Raw genomic sequence first — 19,836 nt, 5'->3', positions numbered from 1 at the left:
TAAAATGTATACACATTTTGAATGATTACAAAGTCAGTGTTTATTATGATACAGCTGATTCCCAAAATTTAACAGAATCTACAGATATGATTCTTTGTCAACGCCTGTTCTCAAACTGATGACCCTTCCGATCCAGGGACTGCTGGAAACACGGAAGCTACGGAATTCAAACACCAAGAATGATCATTTCGTTCAGTATTTGTGGCATTCTCGTTCAATGGCTGCTGTCAATTCGTCGACTGTATCCGGTTTTGTACTGTGCAAAAAGTCTAGTGGCGTGAGGTCTGGTGAACGCGGATGACTTTCTTCTGTACCTATCCTTTCGACACATTTTGCTAAGTATCACTCACAAATCTGCACTTTCCGGTCCAAATCTTCTGCAATGAGAGCATGGACTCTTCTTGTAATGGGACTATTCCAATACCAATGCTTCAGAATGCAATGAACACTTAATTTTTAAATGTCTGCTATAGTGTGTGTACATTTTTGGGGCATCCTGTATATATAATATATATATATATCTGATAGGTTCGGAGTGAAGGATATGGTAATGTAGGTTAATATAAGTTGCACAAGATAAAAACCAGACGGTGAACAATTAACATATTTAATAGAAACTGGACGTTATGTCCGAAACATGCAAGTACATTGAATCATTATACAGCAAGAATACACACAGAATCAGTGGCGTGCGGTGCTAAATCAGGCAGGGGAACAGATGACCTGCACTTGCCCCCCCCCCCACCTCCCATGCCTGTCGTAATATAATGCAGTAGACAAAGTAAAATTCAACCCTTACTGAAATGAACTAAATAAATATACGATACATGTTACAAATTGTCAGAAGTGACATACATGAAGCACGTTAAAATTATGACAATAACATTGTTAAAGCAAATATGATATAATGTAAAGAAAACATTAAATGTTTGGTCGAATCCTGTTTCATCTCTCTATTTGTATATTACGTTGACATTTGTTTTGTAGAGTTGAGTATTCTTGTAATTCAAACGTCCTCAATGAAATAATTACATTCAGATGACCGAATTTTTTCATGACGTCCGCTAGATATGTAGAAATTGTGACAAAACCCGAACTGTTCCAAACTACCTTCTCAGGAACAAACAAGGACAACAATAATTTGCCGCTGGAAGAGTATCCAGTTAATCATTTTACAGAGTTGTAGTAACTTCAGGCACGTATCCAAGGGGGGGGGGGGCTGGGGCTCGAGACCCCCCGAATGTTTTCGGTTTACACTAGATAAAATGATATTTTTTTGTTTCTTGTGGTGTGGAATAAAATAATGTGATGTTAATTTAAGGAGAAATAATTATCGAGGCAAGACGGAGAATGTTCTACGTATAACCCTATTATTGTAAATAGCAGGTATTCAAGGTGGGCATCAGGGGCTCGAGCCCTTCCCCCCCCCCTTTTCAGGATATTTTTCTGTTTACACTAGATAAAATTACGTAGGTTTTTGGCTTCTTGAATAATGTGATGATAATTCGAGATAAATAATTGTCGAGACAAGACGGAGAATGTTCTATAACCCTGTTATTGTTAATAGCACGTATCCAAGGTGGGGATTTGGCGGCTCGAGGGGACCCCCCTCCCACCAGGATATTTTTCAGTTTACACTACATAAAATTAGGTTTTTGTCTTCTTGAATGATGTGACGATAATTTAAGGAGAGAAATACTTATCAAGGCAAGACGGAGAATGTTCTATAATCATGTTGTTGATAATATTGCACGTAAACTTTTCTTGCTCTTTCGGTGTTGTCGCAGCGAACTTGAACACTATGTAGAGACTTGTTAGCATTTGGAAGCTGCACAACAAAGGTAGCGCCACACGTAGGACGATTCGTTGTAATTTTTAATCTGTGGAAGGCGCGAGAGGGAACGTTATTGAATAAGAGAAGGAGTCGAACTACTGGCAATATTAACGAATAGTTTTTATATACCCTCATTATATAGAATATAATGAAGGTATAAATACGCGGCTTCAATTTCGCGGTTGATCTGTACAACAGAATCTGTTAATAAGACTTCAGAGGTAAGTGTGGCAATTCATGCAGTCGATTAGTGATCAGTCAGTGTCCATTGGTTGCTTTATAAGATCTAGTGATTCGAAAATGAAAAGGACTAAATACCATAAAGTAACAAAGTCTACTACTAGTTCTAGTTCGGGTCCAAAACTGAAGACATTGACGACAGCGGAACTTCCGGAACATAAGAGCCGCAAACATAACATGGGAGGACAAGACACATTAGTGGTGTTCAGGCTCAAATCAGAGTAAAATATTCGAGAACTGTCAGCGTCCAGTTTGCAGCCCATAGATTGAATTTCGTGTTGTCGAGTGGATTGTGCATCCCGTGCATGTGTAACAGCTTCGTAAAAACACTTCTGATACATAGATGTTTTGATGCCTGATGAGAAGAAATGGACAAACACACATACTGAGATGGTTCCGTTACAGCATGGAAACAGAGGAGTTGATAGGTAGAAAGTGTTCCGATTTCACGTTCTGATGAAAATGACAGCCTTAAACAGTGGCAACGATTTAGGGGATAGTTGCTCCCCATTTTTTGCCTGCACTATCACACTATGGCCTCTTAATACTAAGCCTTGTCTACCCCCGTTTTGGCACCCAATTGTCACCACTGGCCTTAAACATACAATTGTGAGGTTTTATCTATAGCCCTTTAAAAAATGGTGTTCAGCCACCCCCTGAAAGGAATTACTGGATACGTGCCTGAGTAACTTGTTTGAAAATGCCTTGTGTATGATTTCGTTTTAGTCTTTAATCCAGTTAGGATATTATTGGTTTGCTGTCTTTTCTGTAAAGTTCAATTAACTAAAAGCTTTCGTCTTCGTCTTCAGCCGGTCGATCATACAACATTCGCAACCCTACGCTCGCAACATTCGCTTTCTTGTCCTGCCGCTGCGTGCGTCTTGGGCCTTGGCTTGGGGTTGGTGGAACAGATGGATGCGAGCTGTTCCCTCGGCAGCTATTTTGCAGCGTTTAGCCATAGCATTTAGCAGACGCTTAGACTATAGAACATTTTTCCAGTTCGTTATGAATGACAGACGAAATTTTGCATTGAAATTAGGAAAATATGGACTTACTACACTCAAAACTATCACTACGACGCAATTAAACTTTAGCACATAGCAAGAATTCGAAGGAAAAGGAATTCGCTATGTCTCTCGCAGGAAACAGCTAGAGAGTTCAGCTTCCGTGGTGAGGATCGTTTACCTTCGCGCGTGGTCGGAAATACTCGGCATCAGGCCGTAGAGGGATGAACGACGAGGGTAGGTGAAGTAAACAAACGCCGGGTCACGGTGAATGTTTTTCTTCGGCGTTACTTTTGGACATGTCGATTTCGGGAGAAAGAAGTGTACTTATTATGTTAATATACCTAGGTAGATAATTTAAATAGCTTCAATGGGCGATAAGTAGGAGGGAACAGCCTGTTCCCTCTGTTCCATGGAGGGACCGCCACTGCACAGAATACATCTGCTTATGATTTCTCTTCTTCTGGCTGTGAAGACCATGCCTTGTAGCCATGGGCGTCCGGAAGGGGGAGCAAGGGGGGGCGTGCCCCCATGGAAAATGAAAGTCAACCAAAAATAATATATTTTTCACATATAATTTCATTTCAGATGCAATAATGTATGTTAATTATTGCATGAATATGATACATTCAAATTTAAGCAATGTTTTTTGAGGGAACAACACTATTATTGGAGAAAATGTGCCTTCCTTGCCCCCCCGGAAAAAATACCTTCCTTGCCCCTCCCTGGAAAAAATCCTGCGGACGTCCATGCTTGTAGCCATACGCTTAATACCTGAAACGTATCAGTATCCAAATTGTTTGGAGTAAAAATTTTATTGATTGTAATTTAAGATTGTGTATTAATAATTCATAAACCGTAACAATTAAAATTTTGACTATGAACCTGCACCATCCTTGGACTGCAGCAAGTTGAGCCCACCCCGTAATTTTGTATATGCGGCCAAGGGTAGGACTCTACTATGTGAAAAAAATACTGCATTTGCAGATAGAAAGTATACACAGAATCAATCATTTGGCATCGTGCACTTCACCTTTCAAACAAGCAGGAAGCTTGTTATCTTTTATTGCAAATAACATAAATAAAGTTTAGATAGTTAGTATTCGAACAGAATTACCAAAGTAAGAACTTCGTTAGAACGAAAAACAGGAGCCAAATTATGTTTTTTCCTTCGGCTGTCAAACCACGCATTATTATTATTATTATATTATACAACTTAATCCAAACAATAAACGGTTCCACAGTTTTCAATATTCCAAGGAATTGAGTTTTGTGCGAGAGGTCAAACAACAAAGTTTATGAGTAAAATTTTACTCTTGCTTTTAAAGCTTTTTCTTGAATGAGGCGTGGAAAGGTTAATATCAGAATAAAAAAAACTATGCATTTCATTGCATGAATTGTATGAAATGTAAAAAGATAATTAAAAATAGTTGTGCTGGATATTAACTCACCTGGCGGATCAAGTATAGTAAATTAATAATTATTGTATAATAATTATTAGTTATTATTGTATAATAATCAAAACCTTGATATAAATTATTATTATTATTCAAGTTTTATAAATGGCCTGACCCACCCTCCCCCACAAAAATTTATGGCGACGTCTTATTCAGAATGCTTTGTCTATTCACAACCGAGATGAGGCCCAGGAACACAACAGGCATTTACAAATCAAGACGATATCGAGGCACCGTCAAAGTCTAGTTTTCATCCCTATTTCTATGTCTATATTATGTTATAAATTTAAAACAGCAAGTCAAAATACATATTTATGCAAGTTTAAAAACGCCTTGAGCAACATGAAGCAGCAAATATTTTCTCAATATTTTTGAAAAGTCTTTATTTCATTGTAGGGTCCTCCTCCGTGCCCGTGCGGTCTAAGGCGCTGTGCTTTGGGCTCCGACTGCGGGACGGCATGGGTTCGAGTCCTCCTGGGTTCGGTCTCTGGGTTCTCGGCCTGTGTATAGGGCCGGTGGCAACCCACCATCGTGAGGAAATTGGGGAGCTACGAGTGAGTAGCGTAACCCGGTCATAAAAATATCCTTTTGCGGCTGGGGGTTCGACGTGCTGACCCCACGTCACCCCATTATCGGTTGAAGAACTCCACACCTCTAGGTAGGACTGTGGGAGGAGACTGGCAGTCGGGAGATAGCCAAGGTCCTTACGGGCTGTAGAGCCATGGTTTTTTATTTATTATTATTTGATTGTAGAATCGGGTTGGAAGTTTCTTCAGTTTTTCAAACAATACTACATTGTGTTCCAACAACGCACGATGACACGCAACAATAGACTTACATGTCCAATAGGAAATTAGTATAGAAATGCTCTTCTCTATGGTCACTGCTGCGGGCGCCTGTATGTCACCAACAGTTTGACCTACCTTGAATTGTTATTCAACCTTGCCCTAGATGCCTGAACAGGTGGTAAAGCTTCCGGCTTCCGTACTTCCGGTCGGTTAGGATGCGCATGCGCTGTTGTCTATTTTTAGATTTACCTGACGAGACCTTTTACTCCATGCACAAACAGCTAAATCTGCACCTGCCATGTTTTGTCTGTTAACGTCTAGTGTATAAGTGATCGGCATCGGTGTTTACTCCTTTGTAATATCTTAATTATAAATGCTAATGGTATTGTCTTGCATATGTGTCTTAGAGTATAGGTGTGCTTCACTTACGTCACAAACTGTTGCATTGTGGGATCGAGCAGCCATGATTGTGGCGGGTTCTTGTAAACATTCGGAATTCCAGCGGGTGGGGGGAGATTTGAACCTTGTTTACGATGGTATACTTTGTGCAATATTAGGTTGTTTAGGTCTAACAAGCACACACGTTTATCCTAGAATTTTCCGGAAAAGAACAGAAGGTTAAATTCACGGCACAGAATTTTCCGATTGTTTATTAGAGTACGCCAGTCATGGCGACAATAGATCGTGCCAATATTAATGAACAAAACAAACAGTACAGAGCGGTGGGGCGAACATTTCTTTTCAGGTAAGTTCATATATCACATTTCTCTGTGACTTTTAGTACAAATGGATTGAACTCGTGTTTTTTTATCATACTTGCAATTAGCGTTTCCTTGTTAATGTTTTATTTGGTATAAAGGTGTTGATAAGTTTGACGATAAAAATGATAACATTCAAAGTTAAATTCATCTTGATAATTGCACGCTTGTACTTCATTATTTATATTTCATTCATTAACACAAACTGTTATTAATTGTTATCCTATTCATGAGATAAGGTGCCGGTAGTAGCACTGCTTGGTTAAAACATGTTAATGATATATCAAAGTATCTCAAATTGATTGATTTATTTGGTTTATTTTACTTCATTTTTCTGCTATATTTGGCTAGTCGTTGAGATCAGTCATGCCCAGGTCGAGATTCGAATCCGGGACCCGTAGCATCATAGTGCGTTGTGCTAACCACTCCTTCACTGAGGCCTGCATATCCCAAATTGTTAAAGCAAGGAGTGAAATTACTGTTTTTGAACAACTCGACATTTCAAATTACTGCGCTTGAACAAACGTTAAAAGGAAACATAGAAGATAATGGCTGAGTCTTGGAATTTTCAGTTAATCTGTACTCAAGGTCGTCGATGACCACTCTCTCCCACCCAGAGCGGGAAACATAGGTCACTTACTGGATGTAAATATTTCAAGCAGAATCCGAACCACTAATACATACACGAGAGCGCTGAACTAAGCTTATATTACATTTCTTGGATCTGAAGTGACGCATGCATCAATTGTGGGAAAATAATTATTACTTTCTTTCACTTCAGATCCAAGAAATGTAATATAAGCTTAGTTCAGCGCTCTCGTGTAAAATAAATACTTCTCCTATATGAAGAAATTAGAATGTAAAAATGCTAATTAATGTCGTCGCAGAGCAAGCTGTCCTTTTTCCCACAATTGACGCATGCGTTCACGAGACGCAAGCTAAGGCCCTTCATGGGCTGTATGTAACGCACAGGATTTGTATTATTATTTATTCTCCAAGAGAAATTTCTTGACATGATTTCTAAATGTTTCTTTTCCGGAGATATATCAATGTAAAAAATGTATCTTTTGTTGGCTTTGAATTATTCTATCCCATAGACAGATTGACGGGCTACTTACAATAATACATATCAGTATCACGGTAAACAGCATTTGCTCTATAAAGAAATGTCAATTTTTGACAGTCTCGAGAAACTTTACTTTTTGCACTGTTTGAATATACTGTAATTGATCGTTAATGATTACCAACAGTTTAAATGTCATTTGAGATTAGTAAATGAGATTTGTAATATACTTAGCTCATAAAAGGTAAGAAAACGCTTGTCGGCTTAGATTAATGTTTTTGCTGAAGTGATAATTTAGCTGTGTTGTACGAATATCTGCCGGAGAGCCACCTGTGAGCGAACACGAGTACTACGTGATACGCGATGCTTGTTGTAGACCTTTGAATGAAATGCGAATGGAATTGAGCTGTTGATGTTTCCTTTTTAATTGCCTGTGTTGGTTCTCACACAATTATTTACGTTGTATTTTAGATTGTAGTAAGCAAAATGCGTGTGGTGTGAGTTGAGCAGTGGCGGTTAACGGGACTACTCGTGGGCTGATATATAGATTAATTTTCGACGGCTTGGCCAAGTGTTAGCTTTTTTTAGAAGTGAAAGTTCTGTGGCGAGATAATTTTGTTTGGAGGGCTCAAAGTGAAAAATTTTCGGATGGGACATGCTATGTTCAGGCTAAGGGGGCTGTATACCCCCCTCCCGAAAACCCACAAATTGTTTTGTTGAAAATAGTAGTGATAATTAATTTTACTTCAGTTTCCGTAGCAGGATTAAACATCTTGCATAATAAGTTGTAATATACTGTACTGAAAATTGTATCTTCAGGGCTTCTCACCCCCACATCCTGATTAGGGGTGAGCCCCCCCCGAAATACAATTCTACGGACCTGGGGTGGGGTTCGCTTCCGTATTCATGGCTGCCGAGATAAAGAGATAGAGAGGGATGTTTTTTTACCTCTGAAAGAGAGAGAGAGCGGAGAGAATGAGACAGGGAGAGGGAGAGACAGACAAACAGACAGACAGACAGACAGACAGGCAGGCGTTCTTAAGATCTTCCTTGGGGGGAAATGGAAGTCGATGAAAGGTCAGTAAGAAAGTGAACATACACACCAGCGCTTTCTTCCACGCGAGCCAAGCAGAAGAGACATTTCCTCAGCGCTTGAAGGTTTGTTGCCGGCTGGGGGACTTGGCAGTCTCCTGTAATCCAGCTACCTGGAGGCCGGGATTTTGGGATGGCTTGCTCTCCACGTACGATTAGGTGTTTCTTCAGGACCGGCACAGATCCCGCGGGATCCTGGAGTTTGCTGCCAGAGTAGAGACCGCATCGTTTGTTTAATCTGCCCCCAGGTATGTGCTGTGTCGTGTGAGGAACATCTATCGTAGATGGCGTTGAAGTCGGACCAATATCCTTTTGTTGTGATTCCAGCAGTTTTGCATCCTTTGTTTGTCAGTACGTGATTTCGGGTACTATTCCCGAACTCGAAGCTGTAGTGCAGCCTAACCACTGTGTTAAACCTGCTACATTAGCGCGCCTCCCAGATGGCGTATTGATAACGTCTTGGAGTCTTGTTTTGATACCTGGTTGAGGCACATAGTGGTTCGGGTTCCATTTTAAACTGTAGGCCCAGTCCAGATCAGCCCATGCGTAAAGTGAACGAAAGAAATAAAACAAAAAACGTGTGTGCACAAAACATGCAGTGTTTCCTTGCAGGCAATCTCCCTGTTTTTGATAACTTGAACTTTTGTTGCGATTTCAGTTTTGCAGAAAGCTCATTTTGTGCACGATTTACGAACACTAAGCTGTAGTCTCCTACAACGGCTGGGGGTTCGACGTGCTAACCACACGTCACTCCACACTTCTAAGTAGTTCGTGGGAGGGAGGCTGGCAGTCGGGGAAATAGGGCCAGGCCCTTTCGATGGCTGTCGAGCCATGGGTTATTTATATTTGTAAGCTGTAGCCTAGTCTAGTTCTAGATTGGCGCGTGCGTTTGTGCACAAAACATGCAGTGTTGCCTACTATTTGTAGGCAATCTCCCTAAATTTGACAAAATGCCACAACACCTGTAAATGATAAAGAGTCCACTGCAAATATGCCACAGATGCAAGCTGCTATATTAGTGAGTATTTTTGTCACTGCGTTTCAGTTTCAAATGGCTTGCTTCTATTTTATATTTTGGTATTTTCATTTGTTTTACTCCTTTTTCTACAACTTTTTGACTAATCACAATACTACAACTATTTGTTTGCAAGTCGGCTTGCCAACATGGCGGTGTCGCGTCCTGTGACGTCATGTGAAAAATTGTAGTTGGAAACACTGCAACGCCAGCGCGGTAGAAGAAGTGCGTCACGTTACGAAGCTGCTTGGCTTCTGCGCGTACCTTTTTCGGCTGGGAGTCGTGGCGTGCTCCTGTAATCCAGCTACTTTGGAAGCCGGAAACTGTGGATGGTTCGGTGTTTCACATCTCAATGCTTGTAGTGGTTACCAGTCGGTGGCCCGCGGGGGGCTGGAGTTGCTGCCAGCCACGCTTGCATCAACGGCCAATTCGGACGAACTTCGCTGAGCTCAAAAGCGGTGTATCTACTACACTACTTGTAGTCTGACCCAGGGTCACTTGTTACTGACAACCACTTCAGGCGTTTGAACCAGACCAATTTCTTTTAACTTTTTTCTCGCTATAGCAGAAACGGATTATTATGCAAAGTCCAAATTCAACAGACAAATGAAGTATATCTTTAAAGGTCCCGGGTTCGATCCCCGGCCGGTTCAAATCCGGGAACTTTTCTAACGATGGAAGCGGCCCCGGCGCCCACCCAGCGTCGAATAACATGGGTACCTGGGGGAAACCCTGGGGGGGGGGGAAGGCGGTCAGGGGCGTGATGCTGATCACATCACCCCCACTCACGACCGGATCAAGAAAGTGTGGGGCGTTACCCCACACCCCTATACGCCTTCATGGCGTGGTGCTATGCACAGGGGAGCACTTTACCTTTACCTTTATCTTTGTCTGTGTAATATTAACAAATGAAAATAACATTAAAGAGGAAATAAAAAGCAGGCTTAATTCAGGAAATGCATGTTACTTTTTTCTTCATAAACTTTTATCTTCTCGTATAATATTAAGAAACTAAGTTACAATATACAAAACAGTAATTTTGCCTATAGTATTACATGGATGCGAAACTTGGTCCCTTACATTGAAAGAGGAATTAAGAGTATTTGAAAATAAAATCCTTAGAAAAATATTTGGACCTAAAAGGGATGAGGAGATAGGTGAGTGGAGAAGGTTACATAATTTGGAATTGCATAATTTGTATTCCTGACCAGATATTATTACGTAGAATTATTAAATGAATAAGACTTAGGTAGGCAGGCCATGTGGCACGAATGGGAGAGGAAGGAGGAGTTAACAGGATTCTTGTTGGAAAACCTGATGGTAAGATACCACTAAGAAGGCCAAGATGAAGATGGACCTAAAGGAAACCGGTAGGGATAGAAAAGAGTGGATAGATGATCTTGCTCAGGATAGGGACAGGTAGAAGGCTTCTGTTGTTGCAGCCATAAACCTTGGGGTTTATGAAGGCTAGAGAGTTAGCCTAATTGGTACATCGATTGAATTAGGTAATGTTAACTCGATTTTCTGCTACTTTTGGCTAATCGCAACGATGGCGATGAGTAGTCATACGATGTGGTGGATGAAGGGGACAATCACAAAGACACATGGAAGAAGACATAGATAGCACAATTCCTACCTACATTTTGATTACGTAAGCGTGGCTACTTGCTTTAAAATGAGTTAGTTGAATATTTTGTAGACAAGAATTAATATAATTTACTGACTGCTGCATGAGTATATTGCAAAATCACGTAAGAATGTAAACTGAGATGATGATGATTATTATTATTATTTAGGTATTAAATAAACACAGGGCCAGGTTTAGAGCTCTTAGTATTTAGTTTTAGCGTTTGTGGCAGTAGGTCGTGGCTTCCAGCATGAAAATGGCAGACCTTGGGCAACGCAATGCACGCAGTCGCTGCCCACATTGTCTTTTCTTTCAGCACTTGAGCTCGGATCCGATTAATGCGTCAGCACGTCAGTACCTTCGCGAAAATCAACACGCAACGCAACAGGTGGGGTCCCGAAGGACTTGACTAACTACCAGAACTAAAGTAGAGGGCTGAACAATTATATCTTTCATTTCTGCCACGTCACATAAAATAGCTAAGGCGCGCTTTAGTCGAAAGCATTTTCTTTATAATTTTTCTTAACATTTATGCCATTGCCATGACTAAAACGTTACTGTGAAAAGTGAGAAATCTTATGGCATTTCAGATGCCATGGCATATTTCATGACATTTCTCAAGAATAGGATCGGTCCTATTTCTGTAGCATTTTCCAGAGGTTGGAATTAGTACCACAACACTCTTTCTTCTTCTATCTTACCCAACCCAGCCTAGCCCAATGATATATAATTGGCCTAGCCTAACCTAACCTAGCGTCACTAATGACGTCACGTCAGCCAATCGGATTGCTTAAAACTGTAGTGCCAGCCATGGGCGTCGCCAGAAAATTTCTTAGGGGATCGAATCGAAATGTCGAGAACACCCCCCCCCCTCCAAAATATTCTGATACAGACCATTATGCATATGCATAAGTTTGTCAAAGAGGGGTTAATTTTTTTAATTAATGCGTTATCGGTATTTTAAATTATTATTATTATTATTACTACTACTAATAATAATAATAATAATAATTTCCTAGAATCCTAGTTCACAACAGTTAACATCAGGAGCGAGTCTTTCTATGCTGTTCTCACCTTGAAGAAAATCTTTGTTGACGCAAAACACCTGTTTCTAAATCATTATTTTTATGTGTGACAATATCTGTTGAATTTCTGAAATTATACAAAATTTCAGGAGCACATCGCGATTGATTGAATGATTTGGTTTATTTTACTTCGCTTTTCTGCCACTTTTGGCTAATCGCGAAGACGAAGGATGATGTGATGAAATTGATGAACGGACACTCGCTAAGAACATCCATGCCCAGGTCGGATTCGAACGCAGAACCCCTGGAGGGAGACCTCTGCGCCACTTGTTCCGAAAAGTTCGACACGTCTATTCAGCCAAAATGTATTATTATTGTGAGTTTTATATGACGTAATGCTAGTATACTGTGATCAGCACTTTTAAAAAACTTATTATTATTATTTAATGGATCGTTTCCTTAGCTGTTCTGCCTTTTCCTAGACATCCAAAAACTTTAACAGCAAGAAGGAATTATTTTGGACTTCGGGAAAATTTGGAGCTGAGGGGCCCTGCTCACTGGCGTACGCAGCATTTTGGAGGGGGTTGCAATTGTAAAGGTGAATAATATATACAGGGCATTCCACTGTAACGGGTGGGACACTCACACTACATTTTTAATATTAAAGTAGCTATTTTAATGATATTTAAGCAACATTTTTCTTAGCTTCTGTGCAGTGAAATATGAAACTTAACACTGTAGATTAAGCAACATTACCCTTAAAATACTTTCCCAGATTTGTAGCTTTAACTTAACATTTTTGTGACACGGGCGGGACAGACAAAACACTGCTTCTTCACTTAAGACATTTATTTTAATTTCTGTTAATTGTAAATGATGGAAAGTAAATGATGAAAAATAAATTATTTAAGACAGAGAAGGTAATTGACCTTTGAATGTTCTAGTAGAGTTGAGTGTGAAATGCAACAGTTATTGGAGAAATTAATTGTTTTTCTTGATGTCACAGGTGGGGCACAATACAATATAAAAGTAAATGAAAAAGTTAAAATAAACGAACAATATGTAAAACATCTTCTAACTTAATTATATACTTGATTTTTTTTGAAAATGACAAATATTAAATTGTTCGCTCACAAAACAGAAGAAAGTTATAGCATTGCATTTAATTTTGAAAATTTAGGTTCAGAGCCACTTTCACATGGAATGCTCCATTCCTGTGATCTAGACGAGGCGGGATATGCAATGAAGTAATTAGCAAATTTGATCTTATATAAGTTATTTAAAGACAAAAATGGTAATTGGGGATCATATTAAGGGGGTTTACATTTGCCATTTTGGTTTTCTCAGAGTTCTTTACACCTTTTCTGAAAATTCTGAGAGGGCTGTAACCCCTTCAGCTCCCGCCCTGCGTACGCCTGTGGCGCTGATGAACCAAGGAAATCTCCCGGAAAGCTTCAAACTGAACCCGGGCGGGGTCGTAATTTCATGTTTGTCTCACGTGAACATGGCCCTCTTGTTCTTCCTTATCTGCATCCCCATCCCTCACTTATTTCCTGTTTTGTTCCGTCAGCTGACTAGGGGAAACAACATGGCGCCCCGAGGGCAGGCGATTGGTCAAGAACTGCGCGTGTGCACACTAGCAGTGTTGCCACGTGGAGGGAAATTTCCCTCATTGCAGGGAAATTATGGGTATTTTTTAAAAAGAGGGATATATTGATAAATGCAAATAAATTCTAGAACCTTTTTGGTTTTATTTTATTTTTGTTATTTAGCGTCGCTTTGCTTCCAATGTTTGCTAATCGTGATGATGATGATAATGAGATGAAAGGATACTCACAAAGAACACCCATCCCAGGCCGGGATTCGAACCCGGAAGCGTCGTAGCGCGCTGTGATAACCACTCTGCAGTGACATTTTAAGATATAATACTTTTCTGAAGTCGAAAAAGTATTTGTTTTCTTTATTCACCGTATACGGTTCATTGGTTTAGTGTAGAATAAGTGCACGTGGAATAAATGGAAATAATTGGAGAAATCCTTATCTTTCCTGCAGTTGCGGCGATTGGTTTCCAAAACTGGGGGCAAGATGCCAAAACTTAGGTGAAGAGGGCAAGGACAGTTTACTTTCTGTTGGTAGTTAAGGTAAGAATTGCAAAAGGTGGGGATGGGGGCAACCGCCCCCCCACGCCTCCCTAATCGCCACCTCTGCTTGACTGTGACACTGACGTTGACCGCCGAACAGAATTGAGAGTATGTCAATATTATATTCTAATAATAATAAAAATAATAATGATCTGTTCATTGTCCAGTGTTTATGGTGTTAGGTCTGACTATCACGCTGGTGATCCGGATTCCATCTTCAGGATGCGTACGAGGATCTTCCTACATAAGTATCTTTGGGGTTCATCCAGCTTTTCTTTTATGGGAACATGTGAGAGTCCCTGTCTGGAGGGAGGTAAACATAGCTGGAACGTGGTGCTGACCACTCCATTGCTATTACGACTGAGGCCGGGAATGTGTAGAGATTTTACGTCCACTCCAATGTAATTTGATTTGTTTTAAGTCCACTTTATGCACCGAAAGGTTAATCGAGACTGGACCTATAGTTTAAAGTGGGATCCGAACTCCTTGTCCCTCCAACGGGTATCGAACCCTTGATCACAAGGCGACGACGTTACCACTACGCCATCGGGGAGGCCCATAATTTGATTACATTTTTAATTATTTCACATTTCCTACCCACTCTTTCGTTTTTCCCTCATAAGGGGAAAAAAAGTGAAGAAGGGACATTTCTAACATAATAAAGGGATATTTCCCACCCAGTTTGTGACAACACTGCACAGTAGCTTCGAATGTTGCCTCTTCCCGCACCGGGATTGTGTTTTTTCCTCCTTGAGCGGCCGGCTAGGAAATCAATACTGGAATGTGCGTGCGGCGTGCAGTGTGTGTATATTTACATCGGGAGTCACCAGCGCTTGCGCACGTGGGAACGAGTCACGGGAATTTCTCGGATCTGCGTATTCCGGTATTCGGGGGGTTGAAGTCAGTGTCTTGAGAGAGAATTGTCAAAAAAAAAAAAAACTGTGTCGCCAACAGGCGTAAATGCGCAGGATCCAAAGGTCGTTTACATCCCAATTCGCAACAGGGGCTTGTAGGAACCACGTACCCTAAATTTTGGTGGTCGGAATAGCAAGCGTGCGCCCTTCTGCCCTATTTCAGGTATGTGATGTTATTTTTAACACGTACAGCTTTGAGGATTGTAGTAGACTATGCCACAGACAACTAGCATGTAGATGATTTTAGCGGAATGTCCCAGCCCACTTTTGTCAGGATAAAAACCGGTTTATTGGTATAAATATGCTTCCTAAATGTCTCGATTAGTGACTGAAACTTTGATTATTTTGACAATGAAGGACAGAAAAAGACCATTTTTACTGCGAATCATGATATTGTGCACTCATATACTTCTGTCAATCTAGCGTAGAATAGAAAACGTAATTCGTGAAATAGAATTATGCTGCATTTCTAATTGTTGATGAACTGTCAAAAATACGACATTCTTGTTTGCAATTACGAACTGTTTCCTTCTTTGTGGTAAATACAAAATATGAAGTATTATTGTGTCTAATGAAAAAATAAGCAACTTTCGCCACATGATTGTCACTATTTGTTCTTGCACTAGTTAGTCTTGAGAACTAATATGCTAATTTTTTGCTGAGTAGGATTGTTTTCAGTTGGGTACAAGAAGATCATAGTGTGAGTAATTAAATCTCACTGTAAAGTACGTGAAGAAATATATCTGTAGTCGCCACTGCCAATGATTTCGACGGACTTCAACTCGCCGTGTACTTCTTCTTCTTCTTCTTTGACCCTTTCAAACAAAAGGCTGTCGACTTTGGCCAACGTTCTCTTGCAACTCCCCGTGTAATATTCCGTACAAGGTCAAGAACAAACAACCGAAAATTGTGAATTCTGTTTAATTAGGTGTCGATATTTTCAATCGTAATGCTTTTCTGTTGTACGGTTAAGTACCAAACATTGTTTAGGTAAATAGTAATAATTGTAATTGGAAGAAATCGTGAATGTTGATTTATAAAAGCGAGTAAAGGAAGCTACTTCACAAAATGTGACATTTGTCTAATTTTACAGAAATTCACATTAGATCCCCAACATCGATGTTTCGCATTGATGAAACTCATAAGATAAAAATGCAGATTTGTACATGGTGCTCAAACATGGGCGTCTCCAGAAACGTTTGTAGGGGCGGTTAGTCCGTTGATATAAATTGAAATGAGAGAAATATAATAATAGAAATTGCGATTATTCTTATAAATAATAATAAACTACTATTTTTATTACTTTCATTTACCAATTTATCAATACGTTATTATTATTATTATATCATTGAGGTGGATCTTCCACTCAATCCACCAGGTAAGTAAATACCTGGTTTGTAGAATTATTTTTCATTATTTTTACACATTTCATACCGTTATTATTCTGAAATTACTAGTTTTTCCATTCTATCATATTTTTTTGCACACCGCGTACAAGAAAACCTTAGCTACAGTGAAAGTTTCCATTGTGTGACTTCTCACTTAAAAAACTCAGTTTTGGAATTATGAAAACTCGTAGTACCATTTATTTATTGGATTAATTTTTCGAGCTATATGTTTATTTGGTTATTCAGCTTTAATACTACTGATTACCACAACTTTATTTCTATTATGAACCAAAATAATAAGCCCTTTTTAAAACAATTATAGCATCAATCACTATAACTTTTCGTGTCTGTGTACAGCAAGGGAAAAATTATCGCTAAATGCAAAGAAATAACAAACATGGAAGTGGCGGTAGATACAGCATATTGATCCTCGTATGTAACCTTGAAAAGTATCATTATGCCCAGTGAATTCTAATTGCAACTGAACGTTTATGGAAGATTTCACGCGCATGCGCCAACAAATTATTTAATAAGATGCGTTATTTACACCTGAAAGATTAATTTCAAAGCTAATAGCACCTCTAAACGGATGCTGTAAACATGTCAGCCGTGAACTCGAAAAATGAGTGCATAATTTCCACTAATGCATTTTAATGGCTGCATTTTACTAGTACACATAGTCAATTGAGTGAATAAGGTTTCTGCGCATGGACTCGCAGCCATTATAATTGTTTGTTGGGCTTCTGTTCTTTTGTCCATATGTTTGTGATTGTCCTTCGTGCATCTCATCACAATTCATCTCCAAAATAGTTGAAAACAAAAAAAAGAAACCAATCAGTCAATCAATACCAAAGTGAGATCATTTCGTTAACCAATGCTCGCACACAATCTGTAATTGATTTATCTGTCTGCACCGGCCTTGCAGATATACAGGGTGTACAAATATTACATGCAAAATGCATATTTGGTGTAAATGAAATGAGATTGCCCCCACACAAAATATTCTCCTCTCCTCCCCCTTTTCTATGACACCATAATATTTTTTTCTGAAGTTGCTGCTTGCAATCATTCCACTTTCATAAAATATATTTGAACTCAAATCACACATTACTTTAATCCGGGGTCAGAGGTTCCGGGTTCGAATCTCGGACTGGGTATGGGTAGTTTTGTAAGTGTTCCTTCATCATATCATCACTCACTTTCACGATTAGGCAAAGTGGCAGAAAAGCGAAGTAAAACAAACTAAATCATTCAACTTTTCTTTAATCATATTAAATCTCGACAAGAAATCAAGCGACTAAAGAAGAAAAAAATGACCAACCCAAAAAAATTATACTAAAATGTCAAGGGTCCAAGCATGTCATACTCATATCCTCCATGTATGTACCACACAACCTCTGTCAACACTGGCGTGCTCAGGGAGCTACAGCCGCTCCGAAATTTTGAGAAAATAAACATTTTCAAAATAAGGCGGAAAGTACTCGGGAAAAACCAAAGTGGGAAATGCAAACTCCCTTTAATATAACCCCCGATTACCATTGGAATATCCAGCCCCCCCGGAAAAAAATCTGGGTACGCTAGTGAATATAAAGAACCTTCAATTCATCCACATAGTGGGTTGTTGATACTGGTTAATTGAGGGGAGACATGTTTTAATACTTTACTCGAAAAATCATATTTTGCCAAAAAATTAAACGATTATTTTTTTTAAATATGTCTTTTCAATAAAATTATGCATTTGTACATAACTCCTCATCTTACTTGCGAGTTCGACGTGTAAGTTTTCTCAAGTACAGGGTGCCCCACGAGAAACCAGGAAATTTTAAGTTATTTGTATTTTATACGTGTTATTTTGTTATTTTAATGTTTCACTGTGTTAAAGTTATTTGAAGAAATAGTCAAAGTATCAATTTCAAGCACTAGCATATATTGTGTTTAGCGTACAAGAATATTACAGACAGAAGAAAAACGAACAAGAAAAATCAACGTCCATGCAGTCGAGACTGCTAACACAGAATACTCCGTGATTTACCACACATACTACTCACCAACATTGATAAGTTCTACACTCAGCCACCAGTTGGCAACACCAAACAAATACACATCATAGAATGCAGTGTTTCTATTATTCTTAACACACTGCGAAGGTTATTTGTAATGTGATGTGTAATTATTTGTAATGTAATGTGTACCAGGTTGTGTATAGAGATGAAATGTGCATCCAAATGTTCCACGACGTAAGCAGTAATGAACCGGGATGAATGGACGTGGCAACAGGACGGAGCAAAGGTCCATAGAGCCAGGGACACTGTGGCATGGCCCAGAGCCAATACTCCTGTTTTTATTGAACCTAAAGACTGGCAGTCAAAATGTCCAGATCTTAACGTAATGGATTTTTGCATATGGGGTCTACTGTTACACCAAGTTCAAATACAGAGGAGAGAAATCACAGACATTGACTGCTTAAAAACTGTGTTGACATAAGCTTGGAACAATATTCCGCTTGAAACTATCCAGAATGCCACTGCAAGTTGGTTACACTGAATTGAATATAGCAAACTGTAACAAAGGTACAGTCATATTAAATGAGCTCACACAAATTTCCAGTTTTTTGTGGGGCACCCTGTAGTTGTGAAGTTAGTTATTTCTATTTTGTAACAACATAGTCAGAAAAGTGACGCATAGTAACTATTGGGACATTCCAACGTTACGTGTGACATTTTACACACAAAATTATAGTTTGTAGACATGAAATAGGATTACAATGTTCATAATGAACTGACTTCATAGAATTAGGAAGTACTTTGTGGTGTCTGCTAAGCACAGGCTGAATGCATGAAAAAACATTAACAAAACACTTTTAAAATGTAGCAAATTTTGACTTCATTTGTCTGTGAAGCACATAGGCTACACACGCTAGTAACTTTTATTGGGGAAATGTGTACATTATATGCATTCACAAACATCTAAACGTTAATGCAATTAAAAACCATAACAATTTCCATATTAATTCACTTTGTTATTTACATGGAGTACAACCACTTTTCGGGGAATGCCCCTATTACAATCTCTTAATAACATAACACCGTTGCTTTTTTGTTATATGGCACACAACGTATCTTTGATCAATAGAGTTGTCTGCTTGGAAAAGACGCGCCATGTAGCGCTTTCCGGAATTCATCGAATATGGTTACAAGATCTGGAGTTCTTTATTTAAACGATGCACACCAGAAATATCCACAGTGACGTCAAAATTTTTGCAACACTCCTCCAGAACCAGTGCTGACGGAAAATTACCACCCTTTGCACGTTCGAGGCTGTATAATGGCTAATTCTAAGGAGACTGGTTTTGAAACTGAGAAGTACACTGAGAAATAAGCCATGTAACTACCATAAAAATATTATAATAAACGTTTTAAAAGTTTTAACGAATAGCGCATAGTTAACCTTAACAGTAATTAATGTAATTTTAATGATAGAGTTTTTAAAA

The 19,836-nt window shown here is 39.2% G+C and overlaps 1 protein-coding gene across 2 annotated transcripts in view; it reads left to right on the top strand.

The window, feature by feature from the left end:
- Positions 1–19,836, top strand: part of LOC145999583 (BTB/POZ domain-containing protein 2-like) — a 113,703-nt gene that overhangs the window by 10,338 nt on the left and 83,529 nt on the right. Inside the window, exon 1 of one of the 2 annotated variants that reach the window (XM_083136613.1) lies at positions 14,838–15,121. The exons of the other annotated variant lie outside the window; for it this stretch is intronic. The gene's annotated coding sequence lies outside the window, so the exon portion shown is untranslated. Of the gene's footprint in view, positions 1–14,837; positions 15,122–19,836 lie in introns of those variants that run through there. 2 annotated transcript variants of the gene reach the window in all.

Source organism: Lepisma saccharinum, chromosome 15 (genome assembly GCF_977018435.1).
Source record: "Lepisma saccharinum chromosome 15, izLepSacc3.1, whole genome shotgun sequence".
NCBI classification, from domain to species: Eukaryota; Metazoa; Arthropoda; class Insecta; order Zygentoma; family Lepismatidae; genus Lepisma; species Lepisma saccharinum.
Note: the sequence above shows the minus strand (reverse complement) of the source record. Positions and strands in the feature narration are given on the sequence as shown.